The sequence below is a fragment of the Ixodes scapularis genome, unplaced genomic scaffold, assembly GCF_016920785.2.
Source record: "Ixodes scapularis isolate PalLabHiFi unplaced genomic scaffold, ASM1692078v2 PGA_scaffold13__105_contigs__length_92229423, whole genome shotgun sequence".
NCBI classification, from domain to species: domain Eukaryota; kingdom Metazoa; phylum Arthropoda; class Arachnida; order Ixodida; family Ixodidae; genus Ixodes; species Ixodes scapularis.
Window position 1 is genome coordinate 47,457,655 of NW_024609839.1, and position 9,302 is coordinate 47,466,956.

Genomic DNA, 9,302 nt, shown 5'->3' on the forward strand with positions numbered 1-9,302 from the left:
TGCGTCGGCCGGGAATCGAACCCGGGCCACCCGCGTGGCAGGCGAGTATTCTACCACTGAACCACCGACGCCCCTATGTCCCCGGCCCAGCGACTCACCGAGCGAGCAAAGCAAGCCGATGACCTCAATCCTGCGCTTCGGCTACCGACAGGCGGCAGAGGCGCACCGCGTGTTCTATTTTTGTCGAACATGCAACCGCGGACAATACGTGGTCTATACACCTCGGCGTCGAAAATATCTTCGGACGATTTAAACGACGAAGTTTGTCAAGCATAACCACCTTTAGCGCGTGTGCATATACACGTTTGCAAGTCCGGCTTTAGGGTGCCGCCATCTTGTTTGATGGGAGTGCGCTTGGACGCTTTATAACCTGATTACGAAGCCTTACTAAAGCGTCGTAATCGGATGATGGCCGTGCCAAAGCGCACCCCTACCGAGCAAGATGGCGGCGCCCTAAGACCGGACTTGCAAACGTGGACGGGTAACAACGATTTCATGACTTCGGGATTCATAATTTCGAAATTACCATGCACAATTTTTATATATTAATTAGTGTAGTTTAGTACGGGCAACCACAAGCAAATCAACCGTTCTTTCATTACCGTTCATGCTGCTCTTTTTGCGCGTTCGTTTTTTTGTAAAACCAAGTGGTCTCGTTGAGCCCTAAAAGAAGAGCTTACTTTCTAAGAAAAATGGGGAAGAGGCAGACCAATACGCAGTTTTAGAAAATCTGAAGAATAAAAAACGTCGGTAACGCGTTTTTCTTTTTTTTCTGTTTTCTTTTACATGGAGACTGGATATTGCCTCAAGTTTGAGTCCTACGGAGCAGCAACAATGTGAGTTTCGTCGCTGCACCCGACGAATACAGATCTCCCAAAAGGAACAAGTCCTTCTTAGGCTACATCACCGAAAAAGGCCATTCCTTACCACAAAGCGAAAAAAAAAAGAAAAAAAAAGTAACATAATATCTTTGTCTTTTGGATGCAAAGAAAAGACACTATTTATAAAAACGAAAAACGATCTGGCCAGAAAACTTTATGTTCGATAAAACGGCGTTATACGAAACGGCTTCGTTGAAATTGGGTTAAATTAAATGGCGTTCGACTAATTGACTTTCATAAAACGGAGTTCAGTAAAATATCAAGAGCTGCAAAGAAATAATGTTTGATCGGTTCCTATATGTGAGCGTTTCTCCACATCAATCAAAAGTCTGGTGAGCTCTTTTCCGCATCCACGGGTTTTCCGGTGAGCTTTTCTCCTCCAGAGAGCAGCGCACCACCGAGAAGGTCACCGGAGAAAATCTCCCGAACCAAAAGTTCACCGCAAAACTAACAGATGCAAAGATAAACCCACCCAAGAAATATACGATCAACCTTTTAATTTTAGTATTTGAGGCTCCCCTCTGGGAGCCCTGCGGGGAATACACACGGAGATATACACAAAAATTGTATATTACAGATACCAATAGGGGTGAAGAAGCAGAAGTCCACTGTTCTGCAGGATGGAACAATTGACGAAGTGATAGACATGTCTTTGTTTCTCATGAAGACATTGCACGGTCCTCGCACTTTGTTCACTGTCAAGTTATCAATCTAGCGCCCTATCTCGCCTCTTGTTATGCCTCCAGACACTCTTTGACGTCTTGCGATAACCGCACATTAGGAAACAACTCCCGGAGGATAAAAGAGCGAGCAGTGCCTCTCGGGTTTTTATCACCTGGGACGAAGCTGTGAAAATGCTGAAGAGAAAAAATAAAAAATAAATTGGTGGTGTTTATTACGTTTCGCTGCAGACTACGTCAAAATAGAATAGCATTTTTACGTTCCTTCTATGAAGGCCATATATTACGCGGATTAAATTGAGACAAACCTCGTTCCCCGGCTGATCACTCGGTGGTATAGTAGAGCCAGTCTACCTTGATTCTTTTTTCCATAGCCAAACGCTGTTCTCTCTTTTCCGGCGTGCCGATAGCACGAAATTCTCGTGTTTGTTTTAGTCGGCCATCGCCAACCCGCCAAATATTGCGGGTGATGATACACTCTTGGCGTGGCTCGATTGCCTCCGTCAGATCGTTAGCGCTTGGCTATGGTGCCTGGAAGGCGTCTCCGACTGGTGTCTTTACCGCGTCCAAAAAAGTGGTCCCTGGATTTCCGCCTGATGACGTCATAAAAGTGTCAAGCTGTCGCCAGTCACGATCCTGGCGGCGTCCTAATAGCTGTGGTTTACGTGGCAGGCACCTATTCTGCTGCAGGTTGCCTTCCAGTGTGGCAGTCCTCGGAAGCTTAGGCAGCCAGAAGTTGGGACGCCGTGACGACAGCGACAGTCGCCTTCACTTGTGCTACTCGCAGCTTCTCGTTAGCATTTCTGCGACCAACCGCCAGGATCGTGACATGCAACAGCATGACACTTGGGCTTCTGTGACGTCATTGGCTGCCACTTCGGTACCACTTTTGAAGTATGGGCGGCATAGGCTGCGAAACTCACCAGTCGGAGACGCGCTCCAGGCACCATAGTTTGGCTGCGTATGGACTTAATGGGCAACGGAGTTCAAAAGCGCGTATCTTTATGTTCCTCGCTCAAGGCTCGTGGGGTAGGCTGCTCACATAATGGTACATCTCGGTTCTCCCTCGTATCCATTATCCTTTCTAAGATGTGCACTTCCAGAGGGCATCGTCCGGCAACCCAAACTTGGGCATAGAACGCCGTCACTCTACTTCTTGTCTTTTCTTTGGACTTCCCACTCCCTCGCACCTTCGCAACATGGCGTCTAGACCCGTCCTTATCGGCTTCGTGTCGACTCGGTCCGCCGCTGCAAATGGTTGTCGACCCCTTCATTAAAAGAATGAAATTTTCTCGTAGATTTTTTTAACGTTTCCTTCGCGTACTTATGTGACATTTAAGGACACAAAGCGATTTTCCACAGCCCTAATTTCTTTCGTTGTTACTATAGGCCCGTATTACTAGAGAATAACGGCTTCGTACTTCAATACTTCGACGAGCCCCTTCGATAAGCGCGTAAATGTTGTCCAAACGGTCCTGGGAAGAGTGTAAAAACCAAGAGCACATTACTTTCTAAATGCTTTAGTTGCGCAACGTGTTTAACGTTATACGCGTCTTGTAGATCCTTCAGAAATCTTGCCACATCCAGGTAAGCACCAGTGCCTGCCCTCAAGCGATGTACTACATGGCATGCGTTCCGTCCCCACAGGTGCATATGCAATACAACCCCGCAGTCCCTTAAATTAGGGACTGTCGGAGATTAACGTTTTATCCTTTAGGGTCACTCAAGCACGCGAATTAAATGTTAAAAAATGTACGAGAAAAAAAAAAACGGTATTTACGGCAAGAAGAAATGCTATTGCATTTAAGAGCGCATGTATATTATTTTCATTTTATTATACTCAATAAGATACACATTTATATTATTTTCATTTTTCTTTTTTTTTTTTACTTTTTGGAGTGGGGATGAGAAAAAAGGGAAGAAGGAAAGTTTTTTTTATATGCGCTTTAAATGCGCTTTGCAAAAAAAAAAAAAAAGAAAGAAAACGCTGCTTTATATAAAAAAAAAACATAAAAAAATAGAAAAAAAAAAAAAAGAACTCTGCGTCGGCCGGGAATCCAACCCGGGCCACCCGCGTGGCAGGCGAGTATTCTACCACTGAACCACCGACGCGCCGTTGGGAGAGAGCCAGCGACTGTCCGAGCGAGTAGGGCAAGCCGATGACCTAAATGCGGTGCCTCTGGTGCCGACGCGCGCCAGGAGCGGACTGCGTTTTCATTTGTGCCTTAGACTAAGCCGCGGAACACGAGGGACCTACACCTCTGCGCCGGGGACCTCTTTGAACAATTCGAACGAGGATGTTAGTCACGCCTTTCGGGCGTCGTGCTTTTACGTAACGAGAATTTAAGATATATTTACTAGTTGTCGTAGGCTTCATTACGGACCTTTTTTCGGCAGGCTGCAGTTATTCCTTGAAATAGCAGTAATGACACTTATATCGCTTTTTGATAGAGTGAAATCAAAACATATGCCGCCATTAGAGGGGCAATAAATTGAACCTTAAAATAAACTTCTCATGTTCAGAAATAAGTTACCTATGATCAACTCCATCTGATAATGACAATCGCACCCTTGCACATTGAACGGTAGGCTGCATTTTTATTTCGCAAGGACCGATTCCAGCGAGCTCTCACAGATAAGCCATCGGAGGGTTCGCTCGCACGAAGCTTCCTGCCGTACTTCCTGAGGAACGGCGCTGATTTTAAGTCCCGACTATAGAGTGACATAACTACATTTGGTTTATTGCTCTTAAAATAATGTTTTACCGTCTTCTCTAGGGAAAATTGGTTTCCGTGGTGTGCCCAGAACGGGGTTGACATTTTGACAACAAAACAGGCGCTACAATTTCGGTGCAGTGTTCCTTTAACGTTGAAGAAGTACGCGTTCTCTTCCCAAATTCTAAGTGAAGCTTAAGGTGTAGTTTTATGGGGGTGGTTACCTCATAAACTTCCAGAAAAGTCAATTCTCAAAAAGATTAATGGGAAGCCAAGAAAAGAAAAAAAAGCATACAACGGAAAGAAAAAAAAAAAGTTTGGAGAGGAAATTAGACAGGACATTCATTTATAGCGATACGGTAGGGCAGGGTACTCCCCGCAACAAAAAGCTCTCCAATTTGGAGAGGCCAACATTTTTTTTTTTATTGTTAAAAAGAAATGCGTCGGCCGGGAATCGAACCCGGGCCACCCGCGTGGCAGGCGAGTATTCTACCACTGAACCACCGACGCCCCTATATCTGCAACCTAGCCACTCTCCAAGCGAACAGAGCAAGTCGGTGACCTTAATAGTGCGTCTGCTGCCAACAAGCGGCAGCAGCAGTTTTCTTAGATTAGGCCGCGGAAAACGAGGGACCTACACCTCTGAGTCGGAAACCACTTCGGGCAATTAGAACGAGGATGTTAGTCATCCATGTTTCCCATCAGGGAGTCGTGCTTATACATGCCTTGCAAGTGACGTCGCGCTAGGGAACATCTAGGGAAGGACGGGACCCCGCACCATACTGGTGGTTGACTTCACACCGCGCGGATGCGTTTACCAAGGCGTAGGATGCCGCTATCGGCCCGGATATGCGCTAAAATGCACCACATTTTCAACAAAGGTACCGTGAACTTAGAAAAACGTGCTGAGCTTACGATGATGACGTTTATCCAGTACGTGTGGAATTTTTCGACATTTGTGCGATTGCCCTACGAGCAAAAAGTTTCGAAATGCCGCTGACGAAGTTTTGACGCGAAGGGCTGCCGTGTCGCTAAGAAAAAGAAAAAAACACAGCTTAACTGTGCGCTTCATTATTTGACGAGGGGCTCTAGGAGTCGCTTGTAGAAAAATTGTTACGATTTTGCGAAATATTGGTAAAGAACGCAATGTTACCGTCATAACCTTAACCCTGAGAAAAGGATAAATCAAATAACGGACAAGAAACTCTCATCGTCTCTCAGGGCTTATATTAAGATGTTATCCTAACCGGCTCCTCTGCATACTTTCGCTCCTTGCAAAGGTTACCGTCTCGCGGACGGCACAAACCGATGACCCGGCGGCGGCGGCTCGGCGAGCTTGCACACGTGGGCCGCCGCCGACCGATCGCCGTCGGGCTGGGCTCGCGGCGCGACACCTTCGGGACCCCCGAAGGTGCGCTCGAAGCGTGAAAACGTCGTTATGCAACGAAGGTCAAAGGCCATACACACCACGAACGAGCAAAAGCCGATGCAAAGGCGTGCGCGAACGTAAACAACGGTAGAAAAGTGCTGTCGCTCGCCGCTATGAAATGCGTCCCGCAAACTCGATAATCCGCGGCCGCATCCCTTTCCTGCCGCTCGTACTTTCTCTAACTTGACGGCTACTCTGTCTCGCGGGGCATGCCGACGAAACGATCGGACGACCATCGGGTTACGGGGTAATTGCTACAGCCGAGCACGGCGCAGTTTACCATGGCTCTCGCTGCGAAGGGCCGTCGAGTCAACCACCAGCATGGTAGATACCGGTGTTTGACGTCATCATGTGACGTACGTGCAAGGCATGTATATGTAACGAGGATTCACAATATATTAACTATTTGTTGATAGAAATAGAAGCTTCACATGAACAAAGAAATCTATGGTTGTGTTTCATTTTTACCCTGAACGCAGTCCCCACTGAACTGTCTACGAGGAGCATCTTCTCTTATCCCCGCTCCTGCTCTTATCGCTACAGGGACGTTCTCCAAGTATTCGCGTCGCGTATAGGTTCCAACTTCCCTGGAGGTCGGAGAATCTTTTGCCCCTGTCTTATTTTCTTTAGCCTAAGCTCGAATAAATCCCAAGTTTTTGGCCGACACTTCAGAAATTAACACACACAAATCCCTGAATCTGCAAGAAAAAAAAAAAACTATAAAGGACCCCGATTCTTGGGAATACCAAACACCGAAACCACGAAACTCTACGCACGAGTAAAGTTCCGCGCCTTCAGGGGTGTGTTTTTGCCATGGGTGTCCGCAGAGGGGTGCAAGGGGGGGCAGTTGCCCCCCCCCCCCCCCTAAAATTTCGAGGCAGGTGCAAGAGGATTGGGGGGGGGGGGGGGGGGGGGGAGTTGCACCCACACTTGTTAAAGGGTACTCGGGCGGTTCTTTTAGCTACTCAAACCAAAACATTTTCAGTATACCATGGATTTACTGTTCCCATCATGCTATTTAAGTATTTGGAAATTGAAAATGGCTTTTGAAAAAAAAATCAAATTTAAACGGCAAAAAAAAAAGTGCCAAGGAAGTTTTCATTACGTCGCGAGGCTTCCGAAACTTGCCTTCGACGCGTTGTGCCTTTTTTCTGCGGCACTGCACTTCCGTAAAAATTTCCAGGTGTTCTCAACGGCAAGTCTTACGACTTACAGAGGATTTTAAAGGACTTGTTCGGCGAATGATGACAACCGAACGAGTAGAAAAGGTGTCTTCAGCACGCTGCCCGCCAGCCTCTCAACGCTCCAAAAACGCGGTTTTTCGACATGCAAGATGGCCGTTCGGTGGCTTCACTTGCGGGACCGGAAAGCATGATTTAGCATTTGTCATAGAGATCAGTGGTTTGTAGTCCCAAATCCAGGGCGCAGCCGTGAAAGCAGGTAGAGAGTAACGTAGAAACGTGCTGAAAATAGCCAACATCGCCAACATTCCCTGCGGGGGGGGGGGGGGGGGGGGGAGGGGGGGGGCTGTATAAGTGTGGACCCCCCTGGAAAAAGTTCTGCGGACGCCAATGGTTTTTGCCACCAGATTGGGTGTTCTGCAGTGTCATTTTTTGCTCTCAGATAAAAGACTGGCGATTTTCGGGGTTGGAGCAGACAGGAGGCGGGCGTAGGATTACCGGACCTCCAGGGAACATGCACGTAGCCCAAATAGTTGGATGCTGTCCTGGTACCTATGAGGGAAAGAAACGGGTCGATGGACCTGACTACAAAAAGAAAACGCAGCAGCCTCGCGAAGAGTTCAGCGGGCACTGTGTACCCGATAAACAAAAAATGAAGCTGTGGTTAAATATATATTCGAGGAAATCTTATATTGCGTCTATTTAGTTAAAAAAATAATTTCAGTTAGGTTTTTCTTTTCTTTGGTTTCTTCAGATTTTGATCAGAACCTTCTGGACAGTTACTTTTCGGGGTTTATCGGTGTTCACCGCAAACAAGTACCCCTATACTACTATTTCCAGTACTGCTATTACCACTGCTACTACTGCTGCTACTACTGATATTATTACTACTACTCATACTACTAGTAATAAGAATAATAATAAAAACTGAAATTTAGTGGGGTTTTTTTGGTTCAAGTGCTTCAAAGCTACCAACCACAATGGCCTTGTGATTGACGCACTTCCTCAAGAACACTTGAAGAAGCAAAAATATATCTGATCACATTCAGGATACACTAATGGAAAAGTAAGACAAAACACAAAAATAAAACTATGGTATGGTAGGTGAGAGAGATTAAGAGTTGTAGGGTCTCCCTTTCTGCTACCACTCTCAGGGAATGCCAACGGTTCGTCAACAGGTGGTCATTTATTGAATCGTATCGCCACATGGCGCGGCCCAAAAAGCCACGCGCACACGATGCGACGGCCTTTTTTTAGCGACGGTGGGCAGCCCAGCTTGCTGAAAGAGTTCAAGGGAAGCTCCTTCGACATGATACACAGAAAGAATAAAACACGTAAAGGACGAACACAGACACACACCGTTCTTGAAAAAACTGTGTGTGTCTGGGTTCGTCCTTTACGTGTTCTGTTCTTTACGTGTATTCTGCAGTTTTCACCGCGCTCTGTTACGTGTACTCCTTCGACATGTTTCCACTTTAGCTGAGCGAACGCTAGAGATAGAGAAAAACGCGAACTATTCAGCGGAAGTGAAACACGGGAGACAAAAACGAGATGTCAGGATCCAGAGTGGCGGCGCTATTATAAAGTGACTAGATCTGAAGAAGGGGTGAAATATGTTTCACGGTAAACAAATATAAAAAAAGAGATTAAATGTTTGATCGGTTGGCATGCGAATTAAATTTTCCTAAGTATGGTTCAGTAGTTTATGTATACACCGATAAGCGCCCAAAAATAAAACAAAATATCCCGAGCCGGATTTATTAAAATCTGGAAAAAGCGAAAAAACACCTCTAACTTGTCCTCGAATTTAAAAAAAAAAATAAAAAATAGCTACCATTTAAGGAAGTTTATTTCATGTGTCATTATGTTGACCTTCGACACAGCTAACTGCACTCAGTTGTCCGAGGACGTTTTTTTCTCTGAGAACCAGAATTACAATTTCAATTTATTTTCAATTTCTAAGTGATTGCATATAAAAAAATGTGTGTCTCTCATCCTGCACCGCCAAATGGCATAACAGGTTTCAACCAATCAAAAATAAATAAATAGGGTCCAATGACCAAAAAGAAAATTTGTTATTAAAGCCAAATATATATATATATATATATATATATATATATATATATATATATATATATATATATATATATATATATATATATATGGGTGATTTCATCTCAACTCAGGCACGGATTTAGGATCGAAATTTTAATTTTGACGAAAAAAATACATCTTTTGGGGCAATTCCTATAATAAAAGAAGACGCAAACGGTTATTTCGTCGGATTTTTTGTTCTCAAGTTATGAACCGTTGAAGCGGTCAAGGTGGAAATTGATGTTTTTCCAGCCTATCGGAGGTGCCATATTTCACTCCATCTGTTTTCCCTACTTTTTACGCTACATCAATATAACTTTTTG

At 45.3% G+C, this 9,302-nt stretch overlaps 3 non-coding genes across 3 annotated transcripts; all 3 read right to left on the minus strand.

The window, feature by feature from the left end:
• On the minus strand, nucleotides 1-71 carry Trnag-gcc. Its single transcript has one exon. It is a non-coding gene; the product is annotated as a tRNA-Gly (tRNA).
• Nucleotides 72-3,602: 3,531 nt separating this feature from the next.
• Nucleotides 3,603-3,673, minus strand: Trnag-gcc. The gene has a single exon. It is a non-coding gene; the product is annotated as a tRNA-Gly (tRNA).
• Nucleotides 3,674-4,714: 1,041 nt separating this feature from the next.
• Trnag-gcc lies at nucleotides 4,715-4,785 on the minus strand. Its single transcript has one exon. It is a non-coding gene; the product is annotated as a tRNA-Gly (tRNA).
• Nucleotides 4,786-9,302: the final 4,517 nt, after the last annotated feature.